This window comes from Takifugu rubripes, chromosome 20 (assembly GCF_901000725.2).
Source record: "Takifugu rubripes chromosome 20, fTakRub1.2, whole genome shotgun sequence".
NCBI classification, from domain to species: domain Eukaryota; kingdom Metazoa; phylum Chordata; class Actinopteri; order Tetraodontiformes; family Tetraodontidae; genus Takifugu; species Takifugu rubripes.
This window is the reverse complement of record NC_042304.1, coordinates 12,103,062-12,122,306: the sequence shown is the minus strand read 5'-3', so window position 1 is coordinate 12,122,306 and position 19,245 is coordinate 12,103,062. Positions and strand designations below refer to the sequence as shown.

At 48.2% G+C, this 19,245-nt stretch overlaps 1 protein-coding gene across 1 annotated transcript in view; it reads left to right on the top strand.

Annotated features, from left to right (window-relative positions):
- Window positions 1-1,773: 1,773 nt before the first annotated feature.
- Window positions 1,774-19,245, top strand: part of ptprsa (protein tyrosine phosphatase receptor type Sa) — a 152,370-nt gene continuing 134,898 nt past the window's right edge. The window contains exon 1 of the mRNA XM_029828670.1: window positions 1,774-2,465. The gene's annotated coding sequence lies outside the window, so the exon portion shown is untranslated. The remainder of the gene's footprint in view (window positions 2,466-19,245) is intronic.

Below are 19,245 nucleotides of genomic sequence, written 5' to 3'. Positions count from 1 at the left end.
GCAGACAGGAAGTGAGGTCAAAGGTGAAGTGGCCAAACGCGCAGACTCGTGTTAAAGGTGAATTAGGACCTTTAAGGCTAACTGCTTTAGTGGCGGCTTTTGAACGCAGGCTAATGCCAATTTTGCACAGTTTCACCTTTGGAAATGCCAACGTGACGATTAATCCAAAAAAAATAAAGAAAAAGCTGGATCACAATAGAATCTTTTCATCTGTCCATCTTCCAGGTCACATTTGGTCACACTTCCTTAAGTGGTGGACACGTGCACACGTCCCACGCAGGTGCACTCGGGTTTCCACGCGGCCACCAATCGAAGCCTGCAGAGCTTGAAACACACAAACACACATTTGTCTCTTTTTTTCACCTTTTTGTTTCATTCTCAGGGAACCAGATCACCTCTGTGATGTGCACATGGAAAATCAGCCGCTTGGAACCCTTTTTATGCTTTCGTTGATGCGTAAATGCTGACAGAAAGATGAAAATTGGAGCTACGTGAAGGGTAGCGCGCCCCTCTCTCATGTAGGCATTGATATACGGTGCGATTCATCATGAAAGTGGACATCAGAGGGTCATGTGATGCAGCCTGCTCCTCCTGTACAACCTTCAGGTGAAAGCAGTCGAATGTATTCTGGAAACGGCGATAAACGCTGCAGGTGTGCACATAAATACACACTGACTCCGTCTCTGCTGCTGCGTCCTTCTCCCGTCCACCGGTCCCACGCGCTCCCGGGCTCCAGGATAAGGCCTCTGGAATTCCGGACTCTTTCTGAAGGGCCCGGCGTCTGCAGCAAGATCCATTTCAGCCTGTCCCTGCGAGCGTCCACGCGCCGGTAGAGATGACGGAGGAGAGCAGCCGCGCGACTTTAAAGATGTGATTAAGTAAAAGCTGCAGCTGAAGTTGATTGATTAAACAACCCTGCAGCTTTCTTTTTTCCAGCAGAAATGTCAGGAGGTAGAAAAGTAGCCTGCAGCTGGTGTCTACTGTTGTACAGAAGGTCGGCAGATTTGATGGACACACATGACATATGTTAGCTAAAATATTAGTCCATAATGTGGCAGTAATTGTTAGACTTCATATTGATATATTAAATACTGAAATTGAGTCAAATATGTGTCCTTTATCAGGCAACATGTGTCCACCTTCTCCCCGCTGTGTGGGTCTGGGGGGTCTTCGGGTTGGTCTCGATCGTGCTGGCAGCATTTCTCTCATGGACGAACCAGGAACCCGAGTCTACTAAACATTCTTCATCTTCTAATGTACATGTTTGCTCCCCAGACCTCCACGTCTCCAGGAAGGTCCCCTGAATGTGTTTTTGCTCCTGACCATCATCACCAGGTGCGTCCTCATGACACGATCAGTAACGGCCTGTCAGGGGACTTTCCTGGGCGTGGCTTGGGAAATTGAACCTGATTATCAATTAAGGAAAGCTAATTGTTTGATTTAGTGACTGGCGGGGTAATTACTTTGTCCCCATTGGGGCAGAAAAAGGATTGATAGCTTTCTTCCTTCAATTAATGAATCATCATAGGTAATTGGATTGTGTTTTTAATTGGGTTATATTTATCTAATGTTAAAATAAAGACACCGAGTAATTGACTGTGACAAAAAGAGGGAGATGTTGATGATGCGTTCCCAAAATTCCAGGAAACTCTCAAAAGTTGTGCTAACGCTTCGTGGTGTCGCCATTTAAGCACTTTGTTCCGGATCCTTAAGAGTCTCGGAGAGCAGCTTCACGCCAGAATCCCACCACCTCCCCGCAAATGCGGGCAGGCAGCGGCCGATACCTCCAGCGAGGCGTGCGGGAACGCACGCAGCCACCAGCAACGACCGAGGTTCTGTGGAGAAGATGCCCCCGGAAACAAGCGGCACATCTTCAGCCACTTCAATAAACGGGAAATCGGCGTGATGACGCGCTGCAACATGCACGAAGAGTCCGATTCGGATTGAGTGACCTCTGGAAACTGTTACTAAATTTATCTTTATTGGATTCTTTTTCTCCGCCGGATTTTGAAGACATTTTTAGCCATGTAGAGGTGAGATGGAAGGAGCCGTGTCGACGGGGTGGCTGGAGAGGGAGGGCCGGACGCATGACATCATTCCCTCATCTTCCCTGCGCGGACACAGCTCTGGTATCTCCAAATGCGCACGGCGGCTGCTGCTGAGGAAGCGACTCCTCCTGCCGTATCCAGACGCGTCCGGACCAACCTGCGCTCCTGAGAGGATTTAAACAACCCCCCACCCCACCCCCGACACCAAAAAAAAAAACCTGTCCAACACGTACACGTACCAGACAAAAAATAATTAAGAACTCGGTGGAGGAGCCCGTGGAGCAATCTTCACTGGACCGACCTACAGGGACGCACGCGTTTACCACAATCCCGAGGATTATTGCCGGCTTTAATGATGAAGATGTGAGGGTTTATAAACTGAGCAGAGACAGAGGAACTCCGAGACTGAGCCCAAAGGTAGGCGCACTTCTCCATCTCTCCTTGTCCCATCACTCCGTCCACTTCCAGCACTTTCATCCGCCTGATATTTTCACCGCCGCTCGCCTCTGCCATCGTCTGAACGCGCTCACAGAATTAAGGGGGGGGCTGTTGGTGTTGCGCAGGGGTCGTGCGTGATTCTCGCCGCGCTGCACGGGAGCTTTCGGGCGGCCGCCGCGGAGATTTGCGGTAGATAAGATCCCCGTTTGTCCGACACTCAGCGGGGGAGCCCGCGAGGCTGCCGCTGTTGACGGGCGCCACAGATCTCCATCACTGTGGACGCTTTCAGACCCCCCCCCCCCCACCCCCACCCCGGCTTCATGACAATTTTAGTATCACCAAAACACGAAAGCTGGGTGGTGCACCGGCGGGGGAGAGGGTGGAGGGTCTGCGGTGCACTTGTGGGCGCTGAATCCCGATGTGAAGCAGACTGTGTGTGTGTGTGTGTGTGTGTGTGTGTTGGGGGGGCATAAAGTGCATCTTCACAGGGGTCTATTAGAACCCAACAGTTACATCCAGTTCCTGTGCAGGCGTCAGTCGGAAATTCCATTTTACCCACGTTTCTTACCCCCCCCCCCCCCCCCCCCCATCTCTCTCTCTCTCTCTCTCTCTCTCTCTCTCTCTCTCTCTCTCTCTCACCCACTCGTTTCTCGGACCTTTAACGAGTACCGGCCCGGTTTGCGTCCCTGCAAACCGGATTTGCGCATCGCTTCGGTGACGTGTTGGAAAAGATTTTGGTTCTTCTTCTTCCTTCCACATCGAGGGGGAGTCTGTGTCTTGCTCCCCGTTGATGTCCTCGCTGACTGATCCAACTAATCCGCCACTAAAAAAAACTGCTCTCGGCCCGGAAAGCAGAGCTTTCTTCTGGGCTTCTGTGTTCAACTGATACGAAGGGAAATAATCACCAAATCCACAGAATTCTTATTTGTCCGTTCAAATTGATCGGAAGTGACTGCAGCTATCCTGCAGAGATATGAAACACCAGACTAAACGCCAGAAGATTCACTTTGAACAAACCTGTTGGCGTCTGTTATTTTCGATGACTCCCTGAAAGTATCTGCATTTCCAGAACTAACATTCCGTTCATTTCCCGATCCGATTCTTCTGACTTCGGACTTCGCTGTTGGACCACATCCCGCAGGAGCAGCCTCGTCCGTTTCCCACCCTGTTCCGCCCCACTTGCGATCGCTGTGGCCGCATTACGCGCAGGGTTCCGACCAAGAGAGAGTAGATCTGAGCTGGTATCCAATCTACCTAATCTGATCCATCTAATCTGGCTAATCTAATCCGTTTAAACTAATCTCCCCTGAAAATTCTCAGTGTATACATTTTGCTGTGTCTTTATGGCTATGGAACATCCCAATCACTCCCCTGACAACAGCAGAGGGATTTGAAAGAGGGCGCACACACACGCACACGCACGCACACACACACACACACACACACACACCTAATTCCACAGTCATTTCGTTATTGTAAGCAGATTTATGCTGGTGTGTGTGTGTGTGTGTGGGGGGGGGGGGGTCATTTGCCTTCTTGGTGTTTCACTTCATGCACATTTTTACTACTATTGTAGAGGGTTCGGCCTCTCGTCTCCCCGCCAGCGTGAAGAAGCAGATGATGTCATGCTCATGTTGCTGCTGCAGATTAACGGTGGGGGCACAGGTGATGATGACAGCGTTGCTATTTACAACGTGACGACATTAACTCACCTCAGAGCGGTGCCCCCCCCCCCACCATCGTTAGGATGGAACCATGGAATCATGTAGGAATCAGCGGCTCTGTTCCTCCTGGCCCGGCGACCTTGCACGACTGCACACTTGGACGGCTTCCAACAGAGAAGTGTGAAAAACCCGTTCCTCTTCAGTCTGGTTTGGGCGTCAGGGTGTGGCCAGAGCTGCTGCAGATATAGCAACAGTTGAGTTCTGCTTCTTCTTTCAGTCATGCTACCTGTCACCGCATTCAAGCATGTGATGGGTGTGTGTGTGTGTGTGTGTGTGTGTGTGTGTGTGTGTTTTAAAGACAGAGTGCAGCAGCACAGTTATTAGTATGTGCATTTGTAATGTGCACACATGTACAATCACACGTACACACACACACACACACTTATTATATTTATAAGACGGGCCATAAGTCAAACTCCGCAGTCTCATTAGAGGCCACCGAGCTTAAGTGTGTGACTGTGTCATTAACACAGCTAAAACGGGAGCAGCCACGGATGGTTGGGAAAGCAGGGCCGAAATATGTAAAGCAGCAGGAAGTAAACACACAGAAAAAGAAAATCTTTAATCATAATCCTGCACTTTATGGAGAACCTCGCTCATGTGCTCTGCGGCAGGCTAATTACCAGGGTAGTGCTTGTTAGTTGTCACCTCCTGATAAACAGCAGGGTACCCCCCCCCCACCCCCCACGCACACACCCCACCCCCACTGCATCGCGCTCTTCCTCTTAGAATCCAAAATTCTAAGCAGTAAAATGGGACTTTCGAGCGCTCACCTCAACCCTTCCAGCGATGCTAATTTGCCGCTAAACTTTCCTTTCAGTTCCGGGGAGCAGATGGCGTAACGCTGGCGAGAGACCGACACATCAGAGCGCTCGTATCTGGTAGCGCGGCTAGCATTTCGTTGCTGCTAATCGGCGAAGAGGGCGAATTGTTGGTTCTTTAATGCGGCTGGAGCTCTGTGTTCTTCACATCGGAGAGGAAATCTGGTGGGGAAACATACGGTCCCCAAATCCACGTACAAATATTTTCCTTTTTGAATAAATCGCTCAGGTCAAAGCGGCGGGCTGTTTGCGCGGAGGCTCTCTGCTGCTGGATAACAGCGGCGGTGAAGAGCGATTCCAGAAAAGCTGGGAATAGAACAGCACATTATGTATTCAGGTGTATTCCAGACGGTGACGAATGCGCAGGAGCGTCGGGAATCAGAGAAAGCGCACCGGCCGTGCAAAACTCAAGGTAGAAGGAAATCAGACGCGTTTTAAGGATGCTGTCTCAGTCTTCGCGTGTTTTTAGGGACGCAGGCGGGGAGGACGTCTCATAGAGGCCGAGACGCGGCCTCTCAAGCAGACATGTGACTACAGCCGACGCCCCCTCTCAAGGGTCGGAGCTCTTGAAGGTCACGGTAGCATTTTCCCCTCCTCAGACAACTCCGGCGGGTATGTCTGGATCCACACAACCCCCCCCCCCCACTGACCCCTCCACCATGTCTCGTCTCGTCTACGTCACACTCGGGACGCTTTGGACGCTGCCTCATCTGTGGTGATTACACGCCAGACAAAACTGAGACATACAGAGGAGGCCTCCTGCATTCCATGTGCTGGTCCTGATAAACCCTCACAGGCAGCATTGATCCCTCTCAGAATAATCCATTTAGAGCGAGCGCGCCCGACCACGTGGGTCCTCTTCAATTATTTATGGCAGGACGCTGCGCGGGCTTCCGCTGGGATGCAACAGTGTGCTCCAGGAAACCTGTGAACCGCAGAGAGCGAGGGACACGCAAGAGGTGGAAGACAAGAAACAGAGGGACAGGCCAGCAGCGGACAGGACAGGACAAAGGACAGACCCACGATCAACCTGGCAAATCTCCGCTCCGTCCTAACCGGCTACTTTTTAGACTCAGCTACTTATTAGAGCAGACAAGCAAAAAAAGGGTCTTTGATGATGATGAAGTTGTGAAATTTTATTGATTGCGAGTGCAAGCAGCAAGGAAATAAGGACATGGGAGATGGACTGATTAGGGACGCAAAAGGCAGGGATGTACTGGAGCAGTCCTGGGTGTGGAAAATCGAAAATAATGAGAGCCAAGCAGAACTCCTGCAGGTTTAAAAGATTTAGAAATCCAGGGGAAGCCAGTCAATAAGGAAAGTGAGGCAATGAAGGTGTGGCAGTGGCAGAAAACAGGTGAGACAGGAAGGAGAAAATGAGTGGAAATGCAGCCGGAACAGATGGATATAAATGGGTGGGGGATGGGATCGCTTCCAAACAAGTCATGAAGCACTATTGATCATGGCAGAGTTATGGCTGCTATTGTGCTAAGTGGAATCCAGCCTGTCAGCCTCAGCAGCAGTACAGTCTATCATTATTTCTACTGTATTTATCTTCAATACCGCAGTGGAAAACGACTTGTTTTCATCTTGATGCAGAAAAGTCTGCAAGGATCCTCCAGCACTGGCAGATTAAAAGGACCGGGGTGAAACGGCCGCGTTTCTTCTGCGAGCTCTCCGACTTGGATATTGTGATTTTTGCAGCATGCACTTGGAGCTGAACTCTCCTCTCTGCCTGGTCTATAGTCTTCTATTAGCAGCTCATATATGGCTCCTGTAAATCCAGGTAGATTTGTCTTACCTGACTCCCCCGGTGTTCGCCGCCAGGCTCTCCTCCTATTAGTGTAATTCCCAGCATCCTTTTAGGCTTCCTACGCTTTGTATACATTTGAAACAAGAACAAAGAAAAAAGTGGAGCAGAACATTTCCGGTGTGCATTATATTGATTCCACTTAGCCCGTGGTGGATGATGCATTGCACACCCTTGTGGCCTTTTTTTTCTAGAGACTTTACTGCATCATAAAATTATATCAATGTTTTTTTAAATGAGCTGTGCTGTTCTGACACCGTTTTAAACAAAAGCAGTTGCTTTAATGGGCCTGCTCATGCAAATATGTCTTCTTGTAGCCATAATGTACAAATATTCAGAGGCTGAGAGGCACCAGAATTAATTCGTCACGTTGAACAAAAACGAGAGGAGACTTCGGTTCTCGGAGGAATTGTACTCTTGTTACCATTAGTGCTTCAAGGATGCAAGAAAAAGGGAGCAGCACGTTGGAATGGCTACACTGACCGTGTCAGGCATTCTAACCAGACAGACTAAACAGTGCAGCTGCGTAGCTATTAGCTAATGATAACATAGCAGTAGGATTCTGTATCATTAGTAAGGCCCCTCTCCCACGTTCCGTTCCTTGAAGGAGACACCAGAGATTTATTTGTGTCCAGAATCGTTGATTATTAGGTTGGAGTAATTGTTTTGCCTTTTCTTGATTGCTCAACCTATGCTTTCTCCAGGGCCTAGCTCAATAGCAGCTTTTATTAGCAGGGCTCTGGCCAGACTCAACGCTAACAGGGTGTTAAGCGTGGTTACAAAGGAGGATTAGTGAGGGAGGGGCTTAGTTCAGGGTGGAAATCCTTACTCGTACTGTCATTTTCATGTCTTCTGTGTCAGTGAAGCAGCAACATTCATCCATGGGCTGTCAGCAAACATCATATCCAAACTTCACAATTTCTGGCCCAACTCACCGCCACGGTCCTTTACGTCTGGCGGCCTTTCGCAGATGCTTGCAGACCTCAGCTGGCGAGTTCAGCAAATGGCGGATGGGTCTTGAGCGCTAGCCGCAGCAGCAGCGCGAGGATAAAACTGTTGGAAAACCTGCCGAACCACAGAAAGTAGCACCAGTAGCACTTAATCCACCTGCTGGGACTGATGAGGGGAAAGAGCAGATGGATCCTCAGTCTAATGTGCTTTTAACATCAACATCTATCACGGTTGTTAACTAATCACTTCAAGACCTCAGTATTCTTCTTCGTATCTGCTCGTTCTTGTGCTAGTTCTAGTTAGCAGTCTGAGAAGTGCTGTTGTCTGGCCTCCTTCCTGCCTTTTCTTTTCATCATTCACTCCGTCTCTACCTGCGTGTCACCCTGCCAGCATATAGATATCCTGGCAATAGACTTTGGTTGTTTACTTTGTGTCACTTGGATCGATTTTGGATTTTATGGAGGAAGCCGAGCTTCTCTCGCGCGCCGATCCCCGTCTGCTGGTGATGGAAAGGCCCGCCCACCGTTCACCGAGAGGACACGGGTCTTTATGGTGGCTGTCCTGGTGGTGGAGACGGATAAGGTCCAGTCTGTCATTGGAGATTTCTACCTTTCTGCTGGTCTGACGCCCTACTTAAAGGCAATTTATCCTCACTGTTGAGGAGGGATGAGGAATGCGACCCGGTAGTTTATGGGGCTGGGCTAACGGCATCTGGGGCAGTTTTCCTCTGAGCTAGTTGGTGGTTTTTATCCTGGGAAGGTGCACGTGGCAGCCTGTTAGTCACCCTGTAACTTCCTGCCTTTCCCAACATTCTGCCTGTGGCCACTTTTCTTTTCTCTGACCCCATGTCCCTCCCACTCTGGCCTCCCCCATCCACCCAAATCACAAGTCCACCAAACCCTTGTCGCGTCCACTTCTTATACAGAAAGACAAACATGAAAACTCTTCTCTTCCATCACTTCCTGCCAAATAAATCCCTTCGACCTTTGACAAACTCCAAATAGGATTGTCGATTTTTCAAGGCTGCCCGGTTCATCAGTTTGATTCATCTTTGCAGAGATGGAAGACGCGTATTCTTCGCATGTTTACGGGGGAAGGAGAGGGGGGGGGGGGTCAGGTCAGTGGATTCATTCCGAGGCGTCAGTGCGGTCTAAAACCGTCAGGCGGTAAGATGGACGAGGACAGGACGGCGTGAGTCAGGATGTCACCCTGGGTCACCCTACATCTCTCCCCCCCTCACACCCCCCCATCCCCTCATGTACTTGTCTAAAGTGCAGTGTTAATTGACATCAAAAGCTGCCTATCTGGATGACTGCTCCTGCCTTATGTCAGTGTTCCTGTCCATCATTCCTCCTCTCTGTCTTTGATTCTCCCGTCTTTCCTGGCTGCTCCCGCTCCCTCTCGCTCCCCCCCCCCCTTCAGCTCCACACCAGCTTATTCCCCACTGATTGCCTGTGTTGTTCCTCTCTTCCTCTTTCCTCCTTATTTACATCTCCCTGTCGTCTTCCCCTCTCCTCACACACGCTTTCTCTCTCTCCAACCACAGAAGTTTTCCATGTTATTATGACACGAGGCGCTCGACCAAACCAAAGCAAAGCAGCAAATCACAAGACTGGTAGATTTTTAATAAATAATAAAGAATATGCACTCTTTTCACATGTTCTGCAACAGAAAATCCAAAAAATGTGTAAACAGAAGCGAGAGCTGGAGCTGAGAGCTGGAGCTGAGAGCTAACAATACTTATGACCAACGAGCTCCTGAGCCCAGTCCCTCCATCTTATATTTCACTGCTGCCTGAGAAGAAGAGGGTTCTTGGTTCAAGCCCCAGTTGTGGACAAGAATTGTGCTGGTAGCGAGAGACACTGGACTCAGATCAGACAGGGCCCTGCAGAACCAAGGAAGCTACTGTTATATCGCACTTTGCACTAAAACAATGCCTGGCTTAGAAGAAGCTGTCCTCAAGACGTTGGAAAGTCTTTTAGACGTAGCCAGCAGCTGCGGCCCCGACGGTGGGCTAAACCGCCGTCACGTAACGAGATGTTGAGCTAGCTGACTGGGATCTCCCAGTAAACATAGATGATTAAATGTTAAAAGGACTCTTTCAGGGAGTCCCGGGTGGCTCCCACGACACAATGGAACCCAGTTTGACCACTGAGCTCAGCGCAGCAAAGACGTCGCTATTTAAAAAGCTCCTTTCCTCCTTTTTCTGTCGCTACGCTTTGACTAAATTTGTGAAGAGAAGCTCGTTTCGCCGCTTCTTGCTTTTCTCCAAATGCTGCAGAATGTAAAAGTCTATTTCTGATGTCACTGCGCGGCTTTCTTGGAGGAAAACTCTGCAACGCACATCTTCTTCTTCTTCTTCTTCTTCCTCTGTGTCTCGTCCGGCCTGTCCCGCCACTCGGAGCTGTGCAGCCTTTGTTTGGAATCTTTTGTTCTTAAAGGCGATTACGACCATCAGACAGGCCTATTAAATATTTAGCAGGGCTCAGGCGGCCGCGTTCGCCGGCTTCACAGGAACACCCACCACAGATGTTCAAAGTGGCTTCCTGTGCAGCGTGGACGTGCACAGATATCCGCAGGGACAGATGCTCAATTAAATAAAATGCACAATTTGGCAGAAAGACACTGGGATATCTGTCCCTTTATGTGGGCTTTTCTGGAATGTTTGATTTTTACGTTTGATGTGAGAGCGCATGTTTCTGCCGCTGCTTCGTATCAACAGCTTCCACATTTGCACGCCCTCCTCCGGCCGTATAAGAGCCAGAATGATGAGTGGCTTGAAAGAGCAGCGCTAAAGGTCACCAGCTGTTGACACATCTGCGTGATCATTTCAGGAACCGTGACTGCGGCGCACCGTTAATAATGAAGTCTAAGAGCTGGCACCCATGCGGGGCAATCAAAGGCTGCTTTCATGTCTGCTTTTGGTGTCACTATTGTTGCTTTTTTCCTCGTTTTAAGCTACTTGTTTTAAGCTACGTCCGAGGTTGCGCCTTAAAATCCCGGCGAGTGGAATGTTTCAAAAGTTTTGCCTGATCGAGGACCGCCTGATGGTGAACGCCGAAGGTCAAAGAGTCCCACAGCTGTTGTTCTCGTGGTGGCCTTGCCGACGCGCCGCGCTCCGGAGTGTCATCTGCTATTATTCGCAGGGATCTGAATGTGAATGAGCAGTCCGGGCTTCACTGTCTCGCTTAAGGATGTTTGGCTGTCCTATAAATGAGATGTGATTTGCCAGTTATGAGACTTACATCCAGAACTCGAGCTGCCAGCTTGTGTTGGCACTCAGGTTTAACTGCATATCGAAGCTTCAGATCTGCTTCTTCTTTCCATCTTAGATTCACTTTTAAAGTCGAATTTACTCATTAGACTACTGGAGTGTTGATGAAGTCCTGACATTAGATACGGAGAAAACACAAGTAGAGTTTATAAAAAGCATGTTGCAAATATAAGGCCTGTCGTAGGATTAAACTCTTTACTGGGATGAGTCACAGGAATCATTCAGATGGTTCAGGGTTTAAGTATAAAACAGATTTCCTCTCCAGAATCTTGCATCTTGAGCTCGCCAAGCGCTTGTTCGGCCCTTAGTTTGGCCCCCGCCCGCCATCGCTGCACCTGCAGAGGAATCCCCGACGACTTTAAACAGGAAGTGCTACTAAATGCCGGCCGTTCCGTCTTGGGTTGTCAGGTTTTAAACATGATGGAGAGGGCTCAAACGTTAGTCCATCCTGATCCAGTTGTGGTCCAGTTACCGCTGAAGCAGCAGCCCCCACCAGTGAGTGGAGTGCAGCATTCGCTCAAATGATTCATGCAAATAAGACAATTTTGATTATCTTCATTTTGACCACCCCAGTTAAAATATGTGCAGCGCTTCATTTAATCTAAGAGTAATATAGACAACATCAACACAAATAAACAAGCCGGGGGAATAAAGCATAAATAAACATTTCAGGTGCCCAGTAAGTGAGTGTGTTCTGTGGTTGTTGTGTCGGAGTGGGAAATCAATCACACCCCCCCCCCCCCACACACACACACACACACACACACACACACACACACCCCTCTCTCTCTCTATCTCGCTCTCTCTGATTCAACCTTCTATTGATAAAAATAAAATAAAAAAATCCAAGCTGAAAGTACTTGGAACAAATAAACGTAATTCATGGCGGTTTAAAATAAGGATCAATGAGATGCTGCTGAATAGGAACGCATGAATACAAAACAGAGCGCACTTTTACAGCTTAATAGACAATTAAATCATTGGTTATGGTGGGGATTAATTGAGGCATATTTCAAAGGCACTGCAGAGAGAATTCATACTTAGGAGCCAGTGTGATGCCTTTAATGATGAAATTTCTCCGTTTAATGGATATCTGCTCATTGATAAGTGGCACGCTGTGATATGTGCTCGCACTGGCCGGCCAGTTAATCCTCCTCTAATGGCTGGTAACAAAGAGGGCATCTTTGCCGGGATGACATGTGCACATCTCCTACTGGACAAACGTGTGTGTGGGCATGCACGGCAGGAAGGGCTGACTGCCCTTCAGAATACCAGGACCGGCATTAATCTTTAAATGGCTTTCAATCCATTAGTGGCTACATCTTGAGATGGAGAGATTGCCAAAGAGGAGAAGGCAGGCATCATCTTTGTGTGTGTGTGTGTGTGGGGGGGGGGGGGGGGGGGGGGGTGCTAGGAATAGGGATGAGACAGATGATGTCAGTGATAATGGAGGATGAGGACAGAGGAAGAATAAAAGTAGAAAGGTTAAGAGAGCAACGAGAGAGCCGAAAGGATGAATGATGACATGTCAGATTTCACACCAATCATCTATTCTATTCTGTTCTAGTATCATTTGATTCAGGTGAAATGTGTGTGTGTGTGTGTGTGTGTGTGTGTGTGTGTGTGTGTGTGTGTGTGTGTGTGTGTGTGTGTGTGTGTGTGTGTGTGTGTGTGGCCCAGGGGTTGTGTCAGGTTGCACTACTGGGATTAAACCTCCGACCTGGGCCGGCGGTCTTCAGACCCGTATAGACGAATGGAATAAAGTCAAATATTTTGGTCTATTTTCGACTTCCTGTTTCAGCTTCTGGCTGTTTGTGTTTCCTTTCTGTTTAAACTTTCTCCTCTTCCTGCCCGTCCTCATTTTTCTGTTTAGCCGCGCTCATCTTCCTGTTTTCCTCCTCCCTTATCGTTCCAGTACTTCCACTCATCCTCCTACCGCAGCGCTCTCGTTCTCAGCTCCTCCAACAGTGAGCTATAGTGACTCTGACATCATTACCCTTGTTGTGACAGGTTTCATTTGTACCCTCTGGACCCATACATCAGCCTGAGTGATGGTGTGGAGCCGCCGGAGCCCCACCCAGAGTGTGGCAGGGTAACACACAGAACGGTCCTAAAAACCGTTCCACTCCTTGGGAACCACTTCTCCATTTCTTTATCTGATGTGTCAGACTTAATGCAGTTTCAAAACACTGAGCGTACAAGCCTGGAAGAACCATCTGTGACGGATCGGGAAAAAATAGCCACAAGGAAAAATGCACATTTGATAATGTGTAAGAAATGTAGGTTTAGAGGACTGAAGAGAGGCAATGACAGGGTTTTATGCATTGTTATGTTAATGTTTGTTGTTATTTTCTTGTTCATTCAAACTGACTCTAAGTTGTTTTTTTATTCCTTCACCATGGTGACCAGATATTCCATTATGTTGTACTGTCTTGTTTTGGGTCTATCTGCAGGCGAGTTTCTGTTCCCAACAACGTTGAGGATGTGTTTTGTGGTCTCTGTTTCCACCTACAATTGGGAGACTTTTCCACCGATCGCTCCCACTCGTCAATAGTGAGTGAGAGCGTTTCCAGTGAGGCCTCCAAACCGCCTCAGCTTCATCTTAGCAGCCCACCAGCGCATCAACAATAACCTCCAGACTGCTCGCAGCCCAATTGATCTGTGGTTGCTTTAATGTGCAGCTTATAAACTCCACAGCATTATTGTGGCCAAACAAAAATGAGTTTGAGCGTGGAGCTATTAATGGCCAAACAGGCCGCGTTCCTTCTCAAACGAGAACGATCCCATTGTTGGTGTTCAATTGCGTGAATTAGAGCAGGAAAAAGACCTTAAAGGAAGAATTGGATGAGCTCCTGCTTTGCAGGAGTGAGTGGAAGGGCTCAAGCAGAGGAGCTAAGCATCAAAATAATGGGTAGATTCATATCCTGCATCACTGTCCTGCTCGGTTCAGGGTAAAGAGGGGCTAGCTTTGGGTTAGCCACAGAAGATGGCCAGCAGACACACGTTAGCTTCCATTTAAAGTGCATTTTAGGTGTGTGTGTTTGTGTGTGTGTGTTATGGTAAAAGAGACTGACCACACAAGAGGCACATTAATCATCCTGCTGCCCCCCCCCCCCCCCCCCCCCCCCCCCCCCGGCTCATGTAGTGTGAATTGAGGCCTGATGGATGGCTTGCCTCTCAGCCTGGATTCCAACAGAAAGGCTGTAGCCCATTGACAGGCCGGAGACCCCAGGGGGAATCCTTTACCCTTCAGCTCATACATATCTGGACACTCGGTGTGGCTCCTTGTGTATTTATTCCACAGATGGCAGCTGCACGGTCTCTTTGTCTTAGAGCTGTGGTGGAAGACTGCACCCTGACAGTCCCCAAGGGCAGTAATTGCATTTTCTGGGTGCAATCTATGTCAATAAACTCCACACTCATGCCGACATTTGCCGTTCCTGCTAGCCTGTGACCTGCTGTGCAGAGTCTGTTTTGCTCATAACTGTTTACGCAGGGCACCGTGGCCATTTCTGACGCTAGAATTCACCTTTAAAAAACTGGTCTTTAGCTCCCACAACTATTTAATCCTGCATTATCCTGATATGGTTTGAAATGGCATAAATCAATGTCTACCTCTCTATAGCGCGAACAGCTGTAGATGGTCGGGCTACGCTGGCAAAACTAATTGGAACTCTAATCTGACGTCTTTGAAGGCATCACACTTTGAGAGGCTCAGACCTGTTACGGTTCCAGATAGAACATTTAGACAAACATTCACACACCCAGAGCTTTGCCTTGGGCTGCATTTGGGAGTTTAGTCTGTTGCCTAAGGATACTTTCATCCTGACTGCAGGTGTGGTAGGTTGAACAGCCGATCCTCAGATGTGATTACAGCCTGCTTCATCCCTGCTTATGATATAGCCTCTGAATAAACCCCTCTGTTGAAGATTTTCATGCAGAGGAATCGTTGACATTTCGGTAAAATTCTTCCAGACAGAGACTTTGATGGCATGTTTGGAATCTTCAGGTCCCATTTTCTTCATGTTTGAGGGCCACAGCTCATCTTTTTATCTGTAGTTTAATATTTACCTGTTTCGTTGGGAGCTTCAGCACTGGAAAATGTCCAAATTCCGATGCCCCCCTCCCTTTTTGTGCAACAAACAGGAAACTGTTGACAGCGTTTTGTATTGTTCACAGTTCTGTTCTGTGGGGAATTCTGGAGTTTGGAGAGAATCAACTCTTTGTTTCCGCTTCAGTGTGCGCAAGCCTGTGAAGAGCAGGCAGAAACTCTTGACTAGTGAGGAAATGTAGCCGAGCAGTGACGAGCAGATGATGAACAGTCCTCGCAGCCCCATTAACACAGCATAGAAGCAGGAATTTTGAGTTTCCTGGGTCAGGAATCTGCTCCTCAACTCATACAGGAGCCTGGACTGTCTCAGAAGATGGAGGCGTGTCTGGGCTGCACATTTCTACCGACACAACGTGAGGAGAGACAGACCTGAGGGATGAGGCGAGGAGTCTAAGGAGCCGCAAGGAATAATAAGGGTAAAGATAGACGGAGAAGAAGAGGCGGACGTGACTGGAGCCTACCTTTCCTCCTTTTATTCCCTCTAGGACTATCTCTTGTGTCTCAGCTCACTGTTGTCATTCACCTCACCTTGGTGATGGAGTGGAAGGCTTCTTGGCGCCTGCCAGTTCTCCCTGGCAAGGCGGCGCGAGGGAGTAAAACTCGGCACTTTCATGATGAGGCACTTAGCAGATGTCTGATGAACAGCTCCAAACTTCCATCTCCCAAGGACACAGTGCAGCGTGTTTGAAGAGTGTGACTTTAACAGAGGGGATCAGAGTGTGTAGGCCGAGCTCTGTTAAAGCGCTGCACTATTTTTGTCATTTGAACTTTCTTTTTACATACATGTTAAATTCAGCATGTGCTCGGGTGACACCTCAGGCTTCACATGACTAAAGCAATAGAAAACTCTCTAGTATTCCTGGGGGATGGGCCCAAAGATAGTGACGTCCATCATCTTAATGTGCTTGGGCCACCTGTGACGTACAATAACAGTTTATTTTTCAAATTCAGCTGATATTTGCTCTGAAACAGAGACGCTTCTCCCCACAGCACCAGTAGCTGGACACATTAGGTGACAGCGAGCGCCTGGTCTTGACGACTTGGGCGTCAGGATGCTCTTGCAAATCAGTTTTGTTTCGACCGGCCGACCCAGCGCTGCTTGCACATGCTGATTGGTGAGATTTCTGAAATAAGCTTGCACTTGCACATCATTCTGACCAAACCAGGACTGGGCAGAGTTCCATTTATCTGGTTTTATTGGACAAAATCACTGTCTAAACAAGCCCACCTGAAGTAAATAGTTCCCAGGTGTGCCTTGGGTATTTGAGGGAACATTTGATACACTAATGTCAGTGCAGCAGCAGGCACCCCCTCGCTGAACTCTTAAAGTGCCATTTTGATATGTAAAGAACTTAAAACGCTTCTTCGTACGCAACACTGGCAAACCTGTTGGTGTGTACCTGACATGATTAAAGGAAACGGTCTCATTGAAAATAATTAGGAAGATGCTGCGGGAAAATATAAGAGTGTATTGTTAAAATGCTGCCGTTTCTATTAGCATAAGTAAAGTACAATATTATTGTTCCCCTGCCTGTGGAATATGAATAATGATCCACACCTCATGGGCCACTTTCTTCAGCCACTTAGGAATCACCCATATATTACAAGCTGTGTTAATCTCTTCATTTAGAATTAGATTTGTTGGAAATGCTGCCGCTTTAGCTGCATAAAAAGGCTCAATATTTACAGGAGTAGTGTTCTATGCCTTCATTGTGCAGGAAACGGGACGCTGACAGAGGTTTATGTCAGCGCAGAATGAGAGAATTGCTGTTGACAGCCTGGGTCAACATGCCCTGACAGTCAAAGAAGGACCGGCTGGGTTTCCAGGTAGCGATGAAGAATTCTTCCCACGGGACGTTTCAGCCTTGGACATAATGGAGCGTGTCCAGCGCTAGTGTAAATGGACAGCTCCAAAGACAACTGAAACATGGATTAGAATGTGGATAGCATAGCAAATACTAAATTATGCAAGGAAGAGAAGTAACTTCAAATCCTAATAGGAAGCCATTCATGGCCACTGTTGTGAATGGCTTAAGGATAGACTTGAAGAGTGCCTTTTCATCCAAATGACCCTGTTCATAAGAGCTCCCCTTATACGCTTTCAATTTGTAAAAGCCTTTAAGGGGATGACTTCGACGACCCCAAATACTCAGTACTTTGTTGCGTTCGCAGTTGTGAAAATTAGGTAGGGAAGTGTTTTATGGGTAATTTAAGTATGAGTATGTGACTGACAGCTGCAAGCTTGGAGGCATCCATATTTCTATCAGCATCTTAGCATGTAAAGGGGTGGAAGTCCAGTGGTGGGGGGCATGTTTTCCCTTTTTCCTCCATTAGGCCCTTTTCCACCAATATTGCCAGAAACCTTTATGATCAGGAATTGGTGCAGCTAGCAGTTATTTGCTTTGGTGTGTGTGTGTGTGGGCGGGGGGGGGGGGGTTTATTTCACTGGTAATGGGCCTAAATAATAAAGGTTCCTGCTGTGGAAAAGGGGCTATTGATCAGTTTTTACTTTGCATCGGTTGTGCACATTAACCTGATTAAAATTTGGTATGAGGTCAGACCCGGGGGTCCGGCCATCACCTTGATTAAGGTTCCCGCTTTTCCAGCCTGTCATTTCATAAGAATCATGACAGCCGCAGAACTGTGTCCTGGCACAAAGTGATGAAAACACTCAAGCAGCCTCTGGTTCAGGCTTCTCTGACTCAGGATGCAAATTGGTCCGGCTCTGGAACCCACCTGAATCAGCTAAATGAGACTGGGGGTGCACGCAGCTCCTGACACACAGAAAAACACGAGCGGACTGAAAAGCACACGCACACACATGCACACAAACACGCACTCATCTCCGTCTCAAGGTCAGGCGGTGTTGGTAAACAAGATAAAATCAGAGCGTGATGTGCAGCCACTAAGTATAATAGATAACATTCACTAGTACATGAAACACTAATGTGTCTGTGTATTTAGGCTTAAACTGTCAAAGCAGGAATTCATATTTGTGCATTTTTATGAGCTCCCGCATTTTTTTTTTCATGCAATACTGAGAAAAATTGCAGCGTGGCCATGAAAGCTACTCTCCTGATTAACTCTTAGCGGTTGCCTTTTTATCTGTTGGCATTTGATGTACGACATCTTTGTGAGGGCTACGGTCGAATGCAATTACGGGCTCTTTCATTGCGGGCCCCCTCAGATTGCTCGCTGCTTCTCAAGGGAGGCCATCCTTCAGAAAATATTGACTGTTGGACAGTGAGCCCCTGCGTTTGTATTAGAAAGGTTGCTTTCGCGAGAGATTGCATTTGTTGTTTGCCTTCGAGTCATAATGGAGGAACGGGAGATCTCCGATCAAGCGGGCCAGGACTGACCCGAAAGGAGATGGTGTTTCCGTCCTTGAATCCCAAAGCAGCTGCAAGGTCCGTCCATATGGTGTGAGCAGAACATGCCTTTGCACTTTAGTGAAGGTTATTGTGTCAGAGTGACCTTTGACCTCTGTGAGCCAGGAGAAAAAAAAATAGGTTCTGCCCTTTTTAACCATGTTTCCTACTCTGGGGTAAGAGCCCCTGGGGCAGATAATAGTGGCGTAATCCTCTTATCTGTTGCTGCTTTCCTCACCCTCAGATAATTTTTCTGCTCTAGTGTATCGCTCCTCGCCGGGCTGGCACGGCGCCGCGTGTATTGAGCACAGGGTGGCTCTGCTCAGATTACACCGGTGAAAATGACAACGCTGAAGCCTTATTGATGCTATGAGGGAAAAAAGGGAAGAGGAGCAAGAGAGCTTCCCGTTGGGACGTCATTCATCATTTCTTCATCCCAGTTCCGACAGTTCTGCGTCCCAGAGTACGTTTGGGCATCGTAGCTATGCTGTTGGTGAATAATAACGTAAAAGATAACCTGTGACACACTGCCACGTTTCACCCGGGCGGGCGTGCCACAGTATGTGAAAGGTGACCTGCTGGGTCACCGGTGACAAAGACTATTTCTGTTCTCGCTCTCGGGGAGAGAGACAAGCCGGATGTGAGCTGAACTCTGATCACACTCAGCTAAATAGTGCCGAGGGGCACAAACGGCGGCGTC